Source organism: Bombina bombina, chromosome 5, assembly GCF_027579735.1.
Source record: "Bombina bombina isolate aBomBom1 chromosome 5, aBomBom1.pri, whole genome shotgun sequence".
Classification (NCBI taxonomy): Eukaryota; Metazoa; Chordata; class Amphibia; order Anura; family Bombinatoridae; genus Bombina; species Bombina bombina.
The window spans coordinates 1,100,985,708-1,101,006,451 of NC_069503.1; the positions used below are offsets into that span (position 1 = coordinate 1,100,985,708).

At 38.8% G+C, this 20,744-nt stretch overlaps 1 protein-coding gene across 1 annotated transcript in view; it reads right to left on the reverse strand.

Annotated features, from left to right (window-relative positions):
- COL22A1 (collagen type XXII alpha 1 chain) overlaps nt 1-14,181 on the reverse strand; it is a 667,744-nt gene extending 653,563 nt beyond the window's left edge. The window contains exon 1 of the mRNA XM_053715381.1: nt 13,939-14,181. The gene's annotated coding sequence lies outside the window, so the exon portion shown is untranslated. The remainder of the gene's footprint in view (nt 1-13,938) is intronic.
- Nucleotides 14,182-20,744: the final 6,563 nt, after the last annotated feature.

Genomic DNA, 20,744 nt, shown 5'->3' on the forward strand with positions numbered 1-20,744 from the left:
TGAAAACGTTACATTAAAGATTTTCTTCACTTAAAAAGACCTGAGAGTGCATCCGTTTTTCCAGGAGTATCCATTGCATGTTTGCACCCAGGCAGATGTCCTAAGGAGGGTAACACTGTATTGTGAACGGTATTATAAAACATATATATTATATATATATCATACATACAGATATATATATATTTTGAATTTGAGGCCGCAAGAAGCCACACCCACAAGCCACGCCCTGGGACACACCCACTCCACCCCTATTTAAAAAGTGTCCAGGAATCTTCTGGGCATAAAGTGCCAACCCTATGAACGAAGCCCCTTAGAAACACTCTAATGCATAGAGTTCCATCTTATTTGGCACCACAGGAAACATTGGACACAATTTAATTTTGAAGAAAAGCTCCTAATCAATTTATTTGGTCATTGGCTTAGATTCAATTAAAACCCATTTGTAAAATGAATATCTTGTGCAATAAAAAGTTCAAAAATGTAACTCTAAAATTGCAAAATTCATAAAGAATTTTAATAGCTGCTCATCTTAGCCTTGAGCAGCAAGCTATGTTCTATTATTATCATTGGAGATCCACTGTGAAGAATACCAGTGCACAGAACAAGCTCCACTGTGGAGAATACTCACAGAACAAGTTCCTCTGAGAAATTTCCTTCAAAACCTTATAGAAAAAACTCCCTGTTTAAAACAGATATTTTAACATGCAAAGAGAACAAACAAACAAAACAATGCTTGAAAATCGTTAAAAAGAAACAGAAGGATAAAAACAAGACAATCGTGTCTGCTTTGAAGGTAAGATACATGACCCACTGTATACTGGACCGAGCGGTATACACCACTAGAACACCCTGAAGCGTCCATTGGAGCCTTGCTAATAGTTCTGGTTTGATGTGCAGGATATAATGTGTTGAGTACCTCATAAAAATCTAGATGTTAATGCCTGAAACGCCCACTAATGAAATGCTGTAAAAGATACGTAAAGCGATGCTTAGTGAATTTTGAACACAATTTCACTTTTAACCATTGGCAAACTCACAAGAGCCTATGAATCTAGGCAACTGTCCAACTAGTAACATGCAGTGACTCCTCATTATAAACATACAGGTCAAGACAACTGATGGTCACTGAAAGCATTGCTTATTTTAAATCTCAAACCCAGCAGTTACTACACTCAGGTTACAGGCTTAGAAGAAGTGCACTCAGGTTACAGATCTAGCAGCTAGAACACTCAGGTTACAAGCCTAGCAGGTAGTACACTCCGGTTACAGGCCTAGCAGGAGTGCACTCAGGTTACAGATCTAGCAGGAGTACACTCATGTTACAAGCCTAGCAGGTAGTACACTCAGGTTACAGGCCTAGCAGGTAGTACACTCAGGTTACAGATCTAGAAGGAGTGCACTCAGGTTACAGATCTATCAGGTAGTACACTCAGGTTACAGGCCTAACAGAAGTGCACTCAGCTTATAGACCTAGCAGTTACTACACTCAGGTTACAGGCTTAGCAAAAGTGCACTCAGGTTACAGATCTAGCAGCTATTACACTCCAGTTACAAGCCTATCAGGTAGTACACTCAGGTTACAGACCTAGCAGGTAGTACACTCAGGTTACAAGCCTAGCAGGTAGTACACTCAGGTTACAGGCCTAGCTGGTAGTACACTCTAGTTACATACCTAGCAGGTAGCACACTTAGGTCACAGGCCTAGCAGAATTCACTCAGGTTACAGATCTAGCAGCTAGTACAACTAAAGTTACAGGCCTAGCAGGTAGTACACTCAGGTCAGAGGCCCTAGGCAGGAGTGCACTCAGGTTACTATACTGTAACTTGTACTATTGCTAGTAGCAGGGCTAGCAAGTACTACACACATTTCATAGTTCAGCAGGTTCAGAGGCAGGAAGTAGGCCAGCTGATACTACAGGAAGTTTACAGGTAAGCAGGGTACCATAGGCAGCTAGCTGATTCCGCAAGTATTATAGACAGGTACGTAAGCACATCTGATATTACAAGTAGTTCACAGGTCAGCAGGTATCACTAGACATGTAGCAGGCCCCAGCTGATACTACAGGAAGTTTACAGGTAAGCAAGGTACATATGCAGCTAGCTGATTCAGCAAGTATTATAGACAGGTAGTAAGCACCAGCTGATATTACAAGTCGTTCCAGGTCAGCAGGGTATTCTAGACATGTACCCTTCGAAGCCCAGCTGATACAATACAGAAGTTTACAGGTAAGCTGGGTACCATAAGCAGCTAGTTGGATTGACAGGTACTCTAGGCAGGATTGCAGGTCCAGTCGAAACTACAGGAAATTTACAGGTAAGCAGGTATCATAAGCAGCTAGTTGGTTCAGCAGGTACTCTAGGCAGGTAGCAGGCTCCAGCTGATACTACAGGAAGTTTACAAGTCAGCATGTACTATGCATATAGAAGGCCCAGCCAATACAACAGGAAGTTTACAAGTCAGCATGTATTATGCATATAGCAGGCCCAGTTGATACTACAGGAGGTTTACAAGTCGGCATGTACTGCATGCATATAGCAGGCCCAGCTGATACTACAGGAAGTTTACAAGTCAGCATATACTACATGCATATAGCAGCCCCAGACGATACTACAGGAAGTTTACAAGTCAGCATGTACTACATGCATATAGCAGGCCCAGCCGATACTACAGGAAGTTTACAAGTCAGCGTGTACTACATTCATATAGCAACCCCAACTGATACTACATGAAGTTTACAAGTTAGCATGTACTACATGCATATAGCAGCCCCAGCCGATACTACAGGACGTTTACTAGTCAGCGTGTACTACATGCATATAGCAGCCCCAGCCGAAACTACAGGAAGTTTACAAGTCAGCATGTACTACATGCATATTGCAGGCCCAGCCGATACTACAGGAAGTTTACAAGGTCAGCATGTACTACATGCATATAGCAGACCCAGCCGATACTATAGGAAGTTTATAAGGTCAGCATGTACTACATGCATATAGCAGGCCCTGGCCGATACTACAGGAAGTTTACAAGTCAGCGTGTACTACATGCATATAGCAGGCCCAGCCGATACTACAGGAAGTTTACTAGTCAGCATGTACTACATGCATATAGCAGCCCCAGCCGATACTACAGGAAGTTTACAAGTCAGTGTGTACTACATGCATATAGCAGCCCCAGCCGATACTACAGGAAGTTTACAAGTCAGCATGTACTACATGCATATAGCAGCTCCAGCTGATACTACAGGAAGTTTACAAGTCAGTGTGTACTACATGCATATAGCAGCCCAAGCCGATACTACAGGAAGTTTACAAGTCAGCATGTACTACATGCAGATAGCAGCTCCAGCTGATACTACAGGAAGTTTACTAATCAGCATGTACTACATGCATATAGTATCTCCAGCTGATACTTCAGGAAGTTTACTAGTCAGCATGTACTACATGCATATAGCAACTCCAGTTGATACTACAGGAAGTTTACTAGTCAGCATGTACTACATGCACATAGCAGCTCCAGCTGATACTACAGGAAGATTACTAGTCAGCATGTACTACATGCATATAGCAGCTCCAGTTGATACTACAGGAAGTTTACTAGTCAGCATGTACTACATGCATATAGCAGGCCCAGCCAATACTACAGGAAGTATACAAGTCAGCATGTACTGCATGCATATAGGAATACCAGCCGATACTATAGGAAGTTTACAAGTCAGCATGTACTACATGCATATAGCAGGCCCAGTTTTTACTACAGGAAGTTTACAAGTCAGCATGTACTACATGCATATAGCAGGCCCAGCCAATACTACAGGAAGTTTACAAGTCAGCATGTACTACATGCATATAGCAGGCCCAGCCGATACTACAGGACATTTACAAGTCAGCATGTACTACATGCATATAGTTTGCCCAGCCAATACTACAGGAAGTTTACAAGTCAGCAAGTCCTACATGCATATAGCAGTCCTAGCCGATACTACAGGAAGTTTACAAGTCAGCATGTACTACATGCATATAGCAGCCCCAGCCAATACTACAGGAAGTTTACAAGTCAGCTTATACTACATGCATATAGCAGGCCCAGCCGATACTACAGGAAGTTTACAAGTCAGCGTGTACTACATGCATATAGCAGCCCCAACCGATACTACAGGAAGTTTACAAGTCAGCAAGCACTACATGCATATAGCAGCCCCAGCCGATACTACAGGAAGTTTACAAGTCAGCATGTACTGTATGCATATAGCAGGCCCAGTATTTACTACAGGAAGTTTACAAGTCAGCGTGTACTACATGCATATAGCAGCCCCAGCCGATACTACAGGAAGTTTACAAGTCAGCGTGTACTGCATGCATATAGCAGCCCCAGCCGATACTACAGGAAGTTTACAAGTCAGCGTGTACTGCATGCATATAGCAGCCCCAGCTGATACTACAGGAAGTTTACAAGTCAGCGTGTATTGCATGCATATGGCAGCCCCAGTCGATACTACAGGAAGTTCACAAGTCAGCATGTACTACATGCATATAGCAGGCCCAGCCGATACTACAGGAAGTTTACAAGTCAGCATGTACTGCATGCATATAGCAGGCCCAGTTTTTACTACAGGAAGTTTACAAGTCAGCGTGTACTACATGCATATAGCAGGCCCAGTCGATACTACAGGAAGTTTACAAGTCAGCGTGTACTGCATGCATATAGCAGGCCCAGCCGATACTACAGGAAGTTTACATGTCAGTGTGTACTACATGCATATAGCAGGCCCAGCCGATACTACAGAAAGTTTACAAATCAGCATGTACTACATGCATATAGCAGGCCCAGCCGATACTACAGGAAGTTTACAAGTCAGTATGTACTACATGCTTATAGCAGGCGCAGCCGATACTACAGGAAGTTTACAAGTCAGCATGTACTACATGCATATAGCAGCCCCAGCTGATACGACAGGAAGTTTACAAGTCAGCGTGTACTGCATGTATATAGCAGCCCCAGCCGATACTACAGGAAGTTTACAAGTCAGCGTGTACTGCATGCATATAGCAGCCCCAGCCAATACTACAGGAAGTTTACAAGTCAGCTTGTACCACATGCATATAGCAGGCACAGTTTTTACTACAGGAAGTTTACAAGTCAGCATGTACTGCATACATTTAGCAGGCCCAGCCGATACTACAGGAAGTTTACAAGTCAGCATGCGCTACATGTATATAGCAAGACCAGCTGATACTACAGGATGTTTACTAGTCAGCGTGTACTGCATGCATATAGCAGACCCAGCAAATACTACAGGAAGTTTACAAGTCAGTGTGTACTACATGCATATAGCAGTCCCAGCTGATACTACAGAAAGTTTACAAGTCAGCATGTACTACATGCATATAGCAGGCCCAGCCGATACTACAGGAAGTTTACAAGTCAGCATGTACTACATGCATATAGCAGCCCCAGCCGATACTACAGGAAGTTTACAAGTCAGCATGTACTACATGCATATAGCAGGCCCAGCCGATACTACAGGAAGTTTACAAGTCAGCATGTACTACATGCATATAGCAGGCCCTGCCGATACTACAGGAAGTTTACAAGTCAGCGTGTACTACATGCATATAGCAGACCGAGCCGATACTACAGGAAGTTTACAAGTCAGCATGTACTACATGCATAATAGCAGGACCAGCCGATACTATAGGAAGTTTGCAAGTCAGCATGTATTATGCACATAGCAGGCCCAGCCGATACTACAGGAAGTTTACAAGTCAGCGTGTACTACATGCATATAGCAGGCCCAGTCGATACTACAGGAAGTTTACAGGTCAGCATGTACTGTATGCATATAGCAGGCCCAGTTTTTACTACAGGAAGTTTACAAGTCAGCATGTACTGCATACATATAGCAGGCCCAGCCGATACTACAGGAAGTTTACAAGTCAGCATGTGCTACATGTATATAGCAAGACCAGCTGATACTACAGGATGTTTACTAGTCAGCGTGTACTGCATGCATATAGCAGCCCCAGCAAATACTACAGGAAGTTTACAAGTCAGCGTGTACTACATGCATATAGCAGTCCCAGCTGATACTACAGAAAGTTTACAAGTCAGCATGTACTACATGCATATAGCAGGCCCAGCCGATACTACAGGAAGTTTACAAGTCAGCATGTACTACATGCATATAGCAGCCCCAGCCGATACTACAGGAAGTTTACAAGTCAGCATGTACTACATGCATATAGCAGGCCCAGCCGATACTACAGGAAGTTTACAAGTCAGCATGTACTACATGCATATAGCAGGCCCTGCCGATACTACAGGAAGTTTACAAGTCAGCGTGTACTACATGCATATAGCAGACCGAGCCGATACTACAGGAAGTTTACAAGTCAGCATGTACTACATGCATAATAGCAGGACCAGCCGATACTATAGGAAGTTTGCAAGTCAGCATGTATTATGCACATAGCAGGCCCAGCCGATACTACAGGAAGTTTACAAGTCAGCATGTACTGTATGCATATAGCAGGCCCAGTTTTTACTACAGGAAGTTTACAAGTCAGCGTGTACTACATGCATATAGCAGCCCCAGCCGATACTACAGGAAGTTTACAAGTCAGCGTGTACTGCATGCATATAGCAGCCCCAGCTGATACTACAGGAAGTTTACAAGTCAGCGTGTATTGCATGCATATGGCAGCCCCAGTCGATACTACAGGAAGTTCACAAGTCAGCATGTACTACATGCATATAGCAGGCCCAGCCGATACTACAGGAAGTTTACAAGTCAGCATGAACTGCATGCATATAGCACGCCCAGTTTTTACTACAGGAAGTTTACAAGTCAGCATGTACTGTATGCATATAGCAGGCCCAGTTTTTACTACAGGAAGTTTACAAATCAGCGTGTACTACATGCATATAGCAGCCCCAGCCGATACTACAGGAAGTTTACAAGTCAGCGTGTACTGCATGCATATAGCAGCTCCAGCTGATACTACAGGAAGTTTACAAGTCAGCGTGTATTGCATGCATATGGCAGCCCCAGTCGATACTACAGGAAGTTCACAAGTCAGCATGTACTACATGCATATAGCAGGCCCAGCCGATACTACAGAAAGTTTACAAGTCAGCATGTACTGCATGCATATAGCAGGCCCAGTTTTTACTACAGGAAGTTTACGAGTCAGAGTGTACTACATGCATATAGCAGGCCCAGCCGATACTACAGGAAGTTTACAAGTCAGCGTGTACTACATGCATATAGCAGCCCCAGTCGATACTACAGGAAGTTTACAAGTCAGTGTGTACTACATGCATATAGCAGGCCCAGTCGATACTACAGGAAGTTTACAAGTCAGCATGTACTGTATGCATATAGGAGGCCCAGTTTTTACTACAGGAAGTTTACAAATCAGCGTGTACTACATGCATATAGCAGCCCCAGCCGATACTACAGGAAGTTTACAAGTCAGCGTGTACTGCATGCATATAGCAGCCCCAGCTGATACTACAGGAAGTTTACAAGTCAGCGTGTATTGCATGCATATGGCAGCCCCAGTCGATACTACAGGAAGTTCACAAGTCAGCATGTACTAAATGCATATAGCAGGCCCAGCCGATACTACAGGAAGTTTACAAGTCAGCATGTACTGCATGCATATAGCTGGCCCAGTTTTTACTACAGGAAGTTTACAAGTCAGCGTGTACTACATGGATATAGCAGGCCCAGTCGATACTACAGGAAGTTTACAAGTCAGCGTGTACTGCATGCATATAGCAGGCCCAGCCGATACTACAGGAAGTTTACATGTCAGCGTGTACTACATGCATATAGCAGGCCCAGCCGATACTACAGAAAGTTTACAAATCAGCATGTACTACATGCATATAGCAGGCCCAGCCGATACTACAGGAAGTTTACAAGTCAGTATGTACTACATGCATATAGCAGGCCCAGCCGATACTACAGGAAGTTTACAAGTCAGCATATACTACATGCATATAGCAGCCCCAGCTGATACGACAGGAAGTTTACAAGTCAGCGTGTACTGCATGTATATAGCAGCCCCAGCCGATACTACAGGAAGTTTACAAGTCAGCGTGTACTGCATGCATATAGCAGCCCCAGCCAATACTACAGGAAGTTTACAAGTCAGCTTGTACCACATGCATATAGCAGGCACAGTTTTTACTACAGGAAGTTTACAAGTCAGCATGTACTGCATACATATAGCAGGCCCAGCCGATACTACAGGAAGTTTACAAGTCAGCATGTGCTACATGTATATAGCAAGACCAGCTGATACTACAGGATGTTTACTAGTCAGCGTGTACTGCATGCATATAGCAGCCCCAGCAAATACTACAGGAAGTTTACAAGTCAGCGTGTACTACATGCATATAGCAGTCCCAGCTGATACTACAGAAAGTTTACAAGTCAGCATGTACTACATGCATATAGCAGGCCCAGCCGATACTACAGGAAGTTTACAAGTCAGCATGTACTACATGCATATAGCAGCCCCAGCCGATACTACAGGAAGTTTACAAGTCAGCATGTACTACATGCATATAGCAGGCCCAGCCGATACTACAGGAAGTTTACAAGTCAGCATGTACTACATGCATATAGCAGGCCCTGCCGATACTACAGGAAGTTTACAAGTCAGCGTGTACTACATGCATATAGCAGACCGAGCCGATACTACAGGAAGTTTACAAGTCAGCATGTACTACATGCATAATAGCAGGACCAGCCGATACTATAGGAAGTTTGCAAGTCAGCATGTATTATGCACATAGCAGGCCCAGCCGATACTACAGAAAGTTTACAAGTCAGCGTGTACTACATGCATATAGCAGACCGAGCCGATACTACAGGAAGTTTACAAGTCAGCATGTACTACATGCATAATAGCAGGACCAGCCGATACTATAGGAAGTTTGCAAGTCAGCATGTATTATGCACATAGCAGGCCCAGCCGATACTACAGAAAGTTTACAAGTCAGCGTGTACTACATGCATATAGCAGGCCCAGCCGATACTACAGGAAGTTTGCAAGTCAGCGTGTACTACATGCATATAGCAGGCCCAGCCGATACTACAGGAAGTTTACAAGTCAGCGTGTACTACATGCATATAGCAGCCCCAGCCAATACTACAGGAAGTGTACAAGTCAGCATGTACTACATGCATATAGCAGCCCCAGCCGATACTACAGGAAGTTTACAAGTTAGCGTGTACTGCATGCATATAGCAGGCCCAGCCGATACTACAGGAAGTTTACAAGTCAGCGTGTACTACATGCATATAGCAGGCCCAGCCGATACTATAAGAAGTTTACAAGTCAGCGTGTACTACATGCATATAGCAGGCCCAGCTGATACTACAGGAAGTTTACAAGTCAGCATGTATACATGCATATAGCAGCCCCAGCCGATAATACAGGAAGTTTACAAGTCAGTATGTACTACCAGCATATAACAGGTCCAGTCGATACTACAGGAAGTTTACAAGTCGGCGTGTACTACATGCATATAGCAGCCCCAGCCGATACTACAGGAAGTTTACAAGTCAGCGTGTACTACATGCATATAGCAGCCCCAGCCGATACTACAGGAAGTTTACAAGTCAGCGTGTACTACATGCATATAGCAGCCCCAGCCGATACTACAGGAAGTTTACAAGTCAGCGTGTACTACATGCATATAGCAGCCCCAGCCGATACTACAGGAAGTTTACAAGTCAGCGTGTACTACATGCATATAGCAGCGCCAGCCGATACTACAGGAAGTTTACAAGTCAGCGTGTACTACATGCATATAGCAGGACCAGCAGATACTACAGGAAGTTTACAAGTCAGCATGTACTGCATGCATATAGCAGGACCAGCAGATACTACAGGAAGTTTACAAGTCAGCGTGTACTACATGCATATAGCAGGCCCAGCCGATACTATAAGAAGTTTACAAGTCAGCGTGTACTACATGCATATAGCAGGCCCAGCTGATACTACAGGAAGTTTACAAGTCAGCATGTATACATGCATATAGCAGCCCCAGCCGATACTACAGGAAGTTTACAAGTCAGTATGTACTACCAGCATATAACAGGTCCAGTCGATACTACAGGAAGTTTACAAGTCGGTGTGTACTACATGCATATAGCAGCCCCAGCCGATACTACAGGAAGTTTACAAGTCAGCGTGTACTACATGCATATAGCAGCCCCAGCCGATACTACAGGAAGTTTACAAGTCAGCGTGTACTACATGCATATAGCAGCCCCAGCCGATACTACAGGAAGTTTACAAGTCAGCGTGTACTACATGCATATAGCAGCGCCAGCCGATACTACAGGAAGTTTACAAGTCAGCGTGTACTACATGCATATAGCAGGACCAGCAGATACTACAGGAAGTTTACAAGTCAGCATGTACTGCATGCATATAGCAGGACCAGCAGATACTACAGGAAGTTTACAAGTCAGCATGTACTACATGCATATAGCAGGACCAGCAGATACTAAAGGCAGTTTATAGGTAATATTGACAAGAAGTAGCCACAGCAGGAATTTGGGCCCCGCAGGTACAAAAAGACAAATAACAGGTCATCAGTGACTATATACAGGCAGCAAGCCAGCATTTACCTCAGACAAGAAGCAAGCCTGGAAGGAAGATAAATTACCCAAACACTCATACTTGGTATCCCCCAATGCCCTGCACCTTATCTTATCATCAGTGCATATTTGACTCAAAGAAACATGGTACATTAAATTACTAAAAACAACTCTAGACAACTGCTATATGCATATAAGAGCTATGAAGGGCCAGAAAAATGTCACTAAAGAGGCACATTGAGGCCTCTGGGCCTTAAATTTGACAAATATTTGTTAAAAACATTTATCCATTAAATAGTTACTGTAACATTTGTAAAGTAGGTAACTAATTGTCCTGCTAATTTATACACTCTCTACGACCCTTAAATTGTCTTTTTTTCAGTTAAAAAAGTCTCACCTGAGTCCTCCAAGTAGTTTAGCCAACTAACAAAGGTATAAATGTGCACAACGAGAACAGTTCAAATTCGTACTGAATTCAAATTATTTCATCACAGCAACTTAAGTCATAAAAGCCACAGTGCAAGTCATAACCAATTAACTGTCTTTTCAATAACATTTTGTTCTTCTTCATTATGGAACATATTTTATGTATATTGGCATTTGTCTTTAACTTTGAAACTTTAGAACAAAGCAAAAGGGACATGAAGGTCAAATTGTATCTGTGTTTCCGATAAAGAATGCATTTTTTTTTTAAAGTATCAAATTTATTATAACATTTCCCTTTAATACTTGGTATCCTTTAATGTAACTTACTTCCATTCCTTAAGAACATACTGAAGTAGTCTCAGGGACTCTAAATATAATCCATAATCTTTAATGAAGACACTGTTTGTAATCAAAAGTTAAAAAGATGTAAAAGTTAAAGGGACATCAAACCCAAACTTTTTCTTTCACGATTCAGAGAGAGCATGCAATTTTAGATATTTTTCTTATTTAATTCTTTTATCAAATGTTCTTCTTTCTCTTGGTATCTTTTGTTTGAAAAGCAGGAATATAAACTTAAAGGGACACTGAACCCAATTTTTTTCTTTTGTAATTCAGAAAGAGCATGCAATTTTAAGCAACTTTCTAATTTACTCCTATTATCAATTTGTCTTCGTTCTCTTGCTATCATTATTTGAAAAAGAAGGCATCTAAGCTTTTTTTGGTTTCAGTACTCTGGACAGAACTTTTTTATTGGTGGATGAATTTATCCACCAATCAGCATGGACAACCCAGGTTGTTCACCAAAAATGGGCCGGCATCTAAACTTATATTCTTGCATTTCAAATAAAGATTCCAAGAGAATGAAGAAAATTTGATAATAGGAGTAAATTAGAAAGTTGCTTAAAATGTCATGCTCTATCTGAATCACAAAAGAAAATTTTTGGGTACAGTGTCCCTTTAAGAATGTGCACGTGTATGGAGCACTATATTCCAGCAGTTTTTCAAGAATGTTTTCCATATGTAACAGAACTAGATGGCAGAACTATTTACAGCCATGTAGAGCTCCAGACACCTACATAGGTAACTCCAACAAAGAATAACATAGGAACGAAGCAAATTTGGAAATTAGAAGTAAATTGGAAAAAAAAATGTATGCTCTGTCTGAATCACAAAAGAAAATCTTTGGGTTTTGTGTCCCTTTAATGAGATATTTCAGATAGAGCATTATCTCATTCGCCTTGAGAGCATACTGAGGTAGCCTCTGGAACGTGCATGTGTCTTAAGTGCTGTATGGTAGTACTGATTGCAACACGTCTTTGCTAAACATTGTAACAAGAATCAAATGTTGTAATTCTTTACCTTTCAATGTATCTGATAGTTTTCACCTGGTTTTCTCAAGAACGTGTAGTCTAAGATCACATTGCAGCCCTCCAGTGATTTTTTTTGTTTTTTTATCTGGCCTCAGCCCTTCTCAAACACTCACAGCATAGACAGTACTTATCTTCTTTGACACATTCTCAGCCTTATGGTGTGTATATATTTAACTGGCTATGTGCATGAGTACATGTTTGGCATTTTTATTGCTTAGTCTTACAAACTGCTCAACTAAAGTAAAATGATTTCTCAAAAATATATAATATATATATATATATATATATATATATATATATATATATATATATATATATATATATATATTCTTCTTCTTTTTCAGTATCCATTCAAAGCTGTAACTCATAGATTGTACTCCTATCCCCTGGAGCAAAAAGAGGATTCCTTCATTTTACATCAAGAGAATGAATTCATTTTTAAAATCACCTTTACTCCCCTTTTCTCTACCTTTATAGTTGATTTTAACACTTATTTTTGGTGTTGTTTTTGAATACTTGTTATGCACAGTTATTGGAGTAATATTGCTTACATGCAACATATTTAAAAGGACAAAATACAATCATTATGTAGGTACATTTTCTAAATAACAGTATTTATATGAAATAACATATATACTTTATCCAAAACTATCTTGCTGGTCTTTTGAAAAGCACCAAAGGATATTCTATGGCACTTCAAAAACTGAGTTCATAGACATTAAAGCTATATTGGCTCCATCCACACTGACAGGCAATCAACAGGCAGCAATAACTTCAGCACTTTCCTTTAGACCAATAATTCAAATTAAAAACGCTGTTTCTTTCCAATACAGATCATATTGGTTTATTATTTACAATAATACACCAGTAAGATTTAAATCATTATATAGTTCTTTACTGCAGTCAAAATGCAATCAATTAAACAAGCCTATACCACTATACCACAGATCTTATAATAGAAACCTTACAGTTTAGCACAGAAGATGTATAGTGTGTTACTATTGCATATGAATCTGCAGGCTTAGAGTCAAAACTTTAGCTTAAGTTAATTATTTCTTGTAAGAATTATACAATATAACCCCCAACTCACATTTATCTGAGGCAACTATTAGCAAACTCATAAGAAGTATTTAAAAATGCAAAATGCTTCACTTTTAAAATGTTCTCGTTTGTAGTAAATTACATGTCAGGATGTTAGTTTTGTTTTAATGTAGCAATTCAAAGACAGGATTTTCAGAAATCACATTAACAGTTTATTATTATTATATACAATGTAATAAAAGTATGTATGTTAATTTGCCTGTAGTTTAACAGTTACTTTGCTCTACCATAACTGATACTGGTATCAATAAAACAATCTATATTATAATGGGATAGCAGTCCCTCTTTAGTGAACAGTAGTCTTTTATCTTTGTGAAGCAGACCATGCAACAGGTGTAGAACTCACCAAATAAAACAATATATATGCAGAAAAATAAAACATTATATGAACATCAGTGCATCACAGCAAGTGAACCCACCTTACTGCCTGAGAGGGATGCTGAAATGTTTTATAAGGCAAAAACTCTCCACAGACAACCAGCAGAAAACTTTACATCCTAAATCCAAGTTGTCACAGAGCCAGGGCACAAGTGGGCAGTGGGGCTGGAAAACATACAAGAAATTCCAGAATTGGTTGGTGGCAGCAAGGACAATTATCCTGAGCTGGTGAGGGGGACAGCACAGAATAGAGCTGCTGCTGCTGCTACTGGGTAGGGAGGGGATTTGAGAGTGAAGGGAAGGAGACAAGGGAGGGTGGGTGAGTTGTCTGGGACTGCACAGAGGAGGGGCTGTAGTATGGATTGGGTTTCAGGAGCCACCATGGGAGAAAATAGTGGGGAAAACAGCCCGGGCTGACAGCTCTCTCCAATTATAGCCCAACTCTACTTTTCTCTGTATTTTTGTCTCTTACAGCAGTACCTGAAATAACTTTTGTAGCATGATAAGAGGAGACAGCAGCCATGGAGGAAACAGTGCTAGAATACAAGAAAATACCCCTCTCTCGTTCTCTCTCTCTCTCTCTCTCTCTCTCTTTGTCTCTCTGCATCTCTCTCACACTTTCTCTCTCTCTCTATCTCTCTCTCTCTCTTTGTCTCTCTGCCTCTCTCTCTCACACTTTCTCTCTTTCTCTCTCTTCCTCTGTATCTTTCTCTCTCTATCTGCTTCTCTCTCTTTTTTTACAGCCCCTCTTTCTCTCTCTCTCTCTCTCTCTCTCTCTCTCTCTCTCTCTCTCTTTCTCTCTCTCTCATTCTCTCTCTCAATCACTCTCTAACTCTCTCACTCAATCACTCTCTCTCTCTGTCTCTTTCTCTCTCTCACTCTCTCTTTTTATCTCTGTGTATCTGTCTCTGTCTCCCTAACTCTCTTTCTCTCGCACTGTTTATTTCTCTCTCTCTGTCTCTTTCTCTATCTCTCTCTCACTGCATCTTTCTCTCTCTGTGTCTTCCTCTTTGCCTATCTCTCTGTGTCTCTGTATTTCTGCTTTTCTCTCTCTGTCTCTTTCTCTATCTCTCTCTTTCTTTCTCTTTGTGTCTTTCTCTGTCTCTCCCTACTTCTCTCTCGTTCTCTGTCTCTCTATATTTCTCTCTCTACCTCTCTCTTTTGCGCTCTCTCTCTGTCACTCTCTCTCTACCCCTCTCTTTCTACCTCTCTCTCTCTATGTCTCTTTTTCTCTGTGTGTGTCTCTGTCTCTTCTCTCTCTCTCTCTATCTTTCTCAAGCATTGACGGGGAGTTGGGATACTAGGAAGTTTCTGCCTTTCTCATTCTCTTTACTTTTGTGTGTGCTTTATCAATATTAAAACAAAAAATTTAAGTAATTGAATCATTATACTGAAGTTAAGGACATAATCCCACTTACTATGAATCTGTTATTCAAATGAAAATAATAATAATAATACTAATGGAGCAACATCTCAAATATCAATATTTCTCTGTCTCTCTCTCTGTCTCTCTCTCTCTCTCTCTCTCTCTCTCTCTCTCTCTCTCTCTCTCTCTCTCTCTCTCTCTCTCTCTCTCTCTCTCTCTCTCTCTCTCTCTATATATATATATATATATATATATATATATATATATATATATATATATATATATATATAGTTTATGTGTGTGATAGGAAATATTCTCATTTTTAATAACTGGATTATTGACATAAAATATATAAATATATCCAGAGCATAACTTTATTTACTTCAAAATGAAGCATATCTTTTTTGTAGATTATACTTATTAAAGTATTTGTTTCTAGTATGTTTCATGCACTTTCAATATTTTCCAAAACTATTTTGTTTGCTATCTTTATGCATTGCATATACTATAATTATTTTATATATACAAAGCTATGGTGACAAGATATAATACCACATTCTGCATTTCCTAGGACAATACAATCTTTTCAGGCTTACTATTTATTGTATATTGGCCACTTAAGGGGAGCAGTATTTTGACCCCACAACAGGTGTCTTCCTTTATGATACAATACCCAGCTGCTCCTCCTCTTTAAATAACATAGAGACACATTGAAAGATGTGTGAGGACTCTACATCGGTTTTTGGATACTTCAGTATTTTTTTTACAAACACAAATTTAGTTATTTGTTTGAAACCCCTATTTGGATTCTTTGTGTTATCCTTCATGGCTTTTGCAAAATAAAGCAAAGAACAAAAGATAATAATATTACTTAAATATAAGTTTAAGTGTCTCAATATAACAAATAATATATATATATATATGGCAGTTGTATTTGCTTTAGCCTTATTTGCTCATACAGATGCTACCAGAAGGGAATAAAAATGACTTTAAATAAATAAAAATGACTTTGAACCAGTTAAAATATTTACTTTTACCTCTGTGTACTATTTATAATTTTAACTTTTTATGTTCATGAATTTTTTTTTCTTTGCTATTTTTCTTCCATAAAAAAAATGTCCAAAAATTTGTTTTTAAAAACAAAAAACGTATTCAAACATAAAATTAAATCTACAAAACAAATACAACGTTAATGAGTTTGATGTAATTATAATTGTTTTAATTAAACAATTAGGTTATAGAAATTAGAAAAAGAAAAAAAAATGCTTTTGAATACTCAAAAACATTATGCAAAATATCCTTAAATATGACTGGTGGTTAAAAGGTTAAAAGCAGTCCGTTTGAATAATGCCTTTTCAGGCTCTATTCTTGAAAAACAAAGGAAGATGCTTTCATTCATTGAATGCAGCTATGTGTATCTCAAACAGATGCTATAATTCATTCCTTTCCAACCTCAACATAAAGTACTATTATTATGATTTTTTTAATGTGCAGGATTGTTAAATTAAGCATATCTCATGCATCTGACTGACTTATTGGGAAATATATATATATATTTAAATGTGCAGTGGCATATTTTCAATATAGTTGCTTTTGCAAAAAGACAAGTATTCACTTTTGAAACCATATCTTTTATAGGGACACTCAAGTCAAGATTAAGTTTTCATGATTTAGATAGAGTAGCAATTTTAAATAACCTTCCAATTTACTTCCATTACAAAATGTGCAGAGTCTTTTTATATTTACACTGTTTGAGTCATCAGCTCCTACTGAGCATGTGCAAGAATTCACAGAATAAACCTGTATGCATTTGTGATTGGCTGTTGACTGTCATATGATACAAGAAGAGTGGAAATAGATATTCATCTGAAGTTCAGACTAAGTGCTATTGCATTGCCTGTGTTTATCATGCATTTGTTGATTATGCAAATCTACTGTATTTAATGTCTATTCATAGGTGTGTCCATAAACATTCTCCAAACACAAATACAATTACATTGAGAAAAAATTATTCTAATTGCACTAAAGTATAAATGTTCTTGATTCAAATAGAGCATGCACAGTCGTTTTATATATACACTTCCTGTGACGTCAGCTACTACTGAGCATGTGCAAGAGTTTGCAGTGTATACATATATGAGTTTGTGTTTGGCTGATGGAGGTCACATGATACTTTGGGCAGAAAATAAAGGGAACATTTTTAAATTTGTCAGAAACAAAAATCTACTTCTAAGTTACAATTAAGTGCTATTACATTGTCTTTTAATTATGCACTTGTTTATTATTTAATTCTTTTTTAATGAACCTTTAAGTCAGTAGCTCACACAAAAGTCTACTAAAACTGGAATTGATAATGTAAGACAATATCTGCAAATACAATGTTTATGTACCTTTAAATTTCTTTAAGTACATATTATATAGTTCCATATTTATGAATAAACATTTCATACAGTCATTGCCTTTAAAATATATTACATTAAAGGGACACTGAACCCAAATTTTTTCTTTCGTGATTCAGATAGAACATGCAATTTTAAACAACTTTCTAATTTACTCCTATTATCAATTTTTCTTCGTTAAAAAATAAGGCATCTAAGCTATTTTTTTGGTTCAGAACCATGGAAAGCACTTGTTTATTAGTAGGTGAATTTACCCACCAATCAGTAAGAACAACACAGTGTGTTCACCAAAAATGGCCAGGCATCTAAACTTATATTATTGCATTTCAAATAAAGATACCAAGAGAATGAAAAGAATTTGATAATAGGAGTAAATTAGAAAGCTGCTTAAAATTGCATGCTCTATCTGAATCATGATAGAAATATATTGGGTTCAGTGTCCCTTTAACTTAGTCATATTTGAGAATTCATAGAACACATTGGATTTTTGTTTTCATATATTTATATATAACTATGCAGCTCCAATTTCTAAGCAATTTAAGCATGTAAATACCCACAATTTCCTTCTTTACTTTACACTTATAATACCACAAAATTTCGTTTTTCATTTAACGGATTATATAAAGCCACAATATAATAATTGTTAATGTAATTACAGGAAATATAATACAATCCTTTTGGAGCATATAGCAATTAACATTGTGCTATTATCTGTAGGCATTTTATAATATTATCATAAAATGACTTCAAAGGGAGTTTTATAAGGATTAATAAGGTTTCTAATCATCAAGTCAATTAAACTGTATATTAATTCCAAATTATATAATGATTGCAATTATTCAAGGTAAGAAAGACTTCAATAATATACTGATTGGTAAATAAAAAACACATGTTTGTTTTTTTACAATTTAAATAGGTTTTAAAGAAACAAAGTTGTTGACATATATTATGATTTATAAGACAAAGTAACTTTGTTTCTTTAAAACCTATTTAAATTGTAAAAAAAACATACATGTGTTTTTTATTTACCAATCAGTATATTATTGAAGTCTTTCTTACCTTGAATAATTGCAATCATTATATAATTTGGAATTAATATACAGTTTAATTGACTTGATGATTAGAAACCTTATTAATCCTTATTAAACTCCCTTCAGTTAACTGCTGATATATAAAGCATGGATTCTTAAAGTGAATGTAAAGTTGAATGAATGAGTACCCGATTTTCAAAAATACTATTAAAAACAGGGGCACTTTCATTCATTAAACTTTACATTGCAGCTTTTTTAAATACCTTTTTCTTTAGGAAACTGAGACTAGCGATCCTCCGCCCGCTTTTCATACTGTACTTAGCATATCGATGACGAAACCAGCTTCTTTCAATCGTTGTGTGGCCTCACGAGATGGACTCCTCGTTATTGCTGAGGTAAGTACAGATTTGCCTCTGGCGGAGTATTGCCAGTCTGTGCTTCCTAAGGGAAAAGGTAAGTATTTAAAAGAAACGCTGCAATATAAAGTTTAAAGGCACAGTCAAAACCAGAATTTTTGTTTTTTTTAAAAGATAGATAATCCCTTAATTACCAATTCCACAGTTTTGCATAACCAACACAGTTATAATTATACATGTTTTACCTCGGTAATTACCTTTTATCTAAGCCTCAGCAGACTGCCCCCTTATTTCAGTTCTTTTGACAGACTTGCATTTTAGCCAATCAGAGCTGTCTCCATGGTAAATTCACGAGCATGAGCTCAATGTTATCTATATGAAACACATGAACTAATGCCCTCTAGTGGTGAAAAACTTTCAAAATGCATTTAGATTAGAGGCGGCCTTCAAGGTCTAAGAAATTAGCATATGAACCTCCTAGGTTTAGCTTTCAACTAAGAATACCAAGGGAACAAAGCAAAATTGGTGATAAAAGTAAATTGGAAAGTTGTTTAAAATTACATGCCCTATTTGAATCATGAAAGGTTTTTTTTTGGACTTGACTGTCCCTTTAATGAATGGAAGTGCCCCTGTTTTTAATAGTATTTTTAAAAACCTGGCACTCATTCATTCATTCAACTTTACATTCACTTTAAGAAAATAATGCATTAAAAGGGCATGAAACCCAATGTTTTCTTTAATGATATAAATAGAGCATAATAACAATTTTCTTCAATGGTCAAATTTGCTTCATTCTTTTGTTATTCTTTGTTGAAGGAGCAACAGTGCAGTGCTGTGAGCTTGCTGAACACATTATTATTATTGTTGTTATAAGTTATTTGTAGAGCACCAACAGATTCCTCAGTGCTATAAACATAGTTATGATATGCAAGGAACCATTTACAGGGACCAAAAGTAAATCAGCTCTCATGAAGGTGATCTACAAACAGCTGGGCTCGTAGGCTTACATGCTAAGGGGTTCAAGGAGATAACAAAGGAGGAGAGGTTAGCAGAGGTTAGCATATGTTGCATTTTTCCTTGAACTGTAGAGTCTTTAAAGAGCGCTTGAAACTTTCAAAACCAGGGGAGAGTTTTGTGGAGTGAAACAGAAAGTTCCACAAAATAGGTGAGCCAATTAAAAGAGGCCTATATGTGCAACCACCAATCCCCAGCAAGCATGCAGTAGTGCATTGCTGCTCCTAAGCTTACCTAGGTATGCATTTCAATAAAGAATATCAAGAGAAAAAAAAGCAAATTAGATAATAGATGTAAATTGGAAGGCTGTTAAATCCTTTGAGTGCTAATGACGGCTCTGAGCCGTCACAAAGTTTCTCACTCTGGTGCTAATGACGGCTCAGAGCCGTCATGAGCACTCTCCCACCTTGAGGGAGATCTGGGGGCTCCCACCCGCTCCTACCCCGGCGATTGGGTCTGCAAAGTGACAGGCATCGCCGGGGCTTCGCGATATGTGCTGTGACGTCACGTGCAATAACGTGATGACGTCACCACACAACTTTATTTATACTTAACAATGTTAAATATAAGAGCAGGGGGCATGCTGCTAAGAAGCCTGTATCTCAGGTATCTAAGCAGCTACAGACCCCCAAGACCCACTTTTGGAAAGGTAATCGCCTAATCTTTACAACAGTGTAAGTC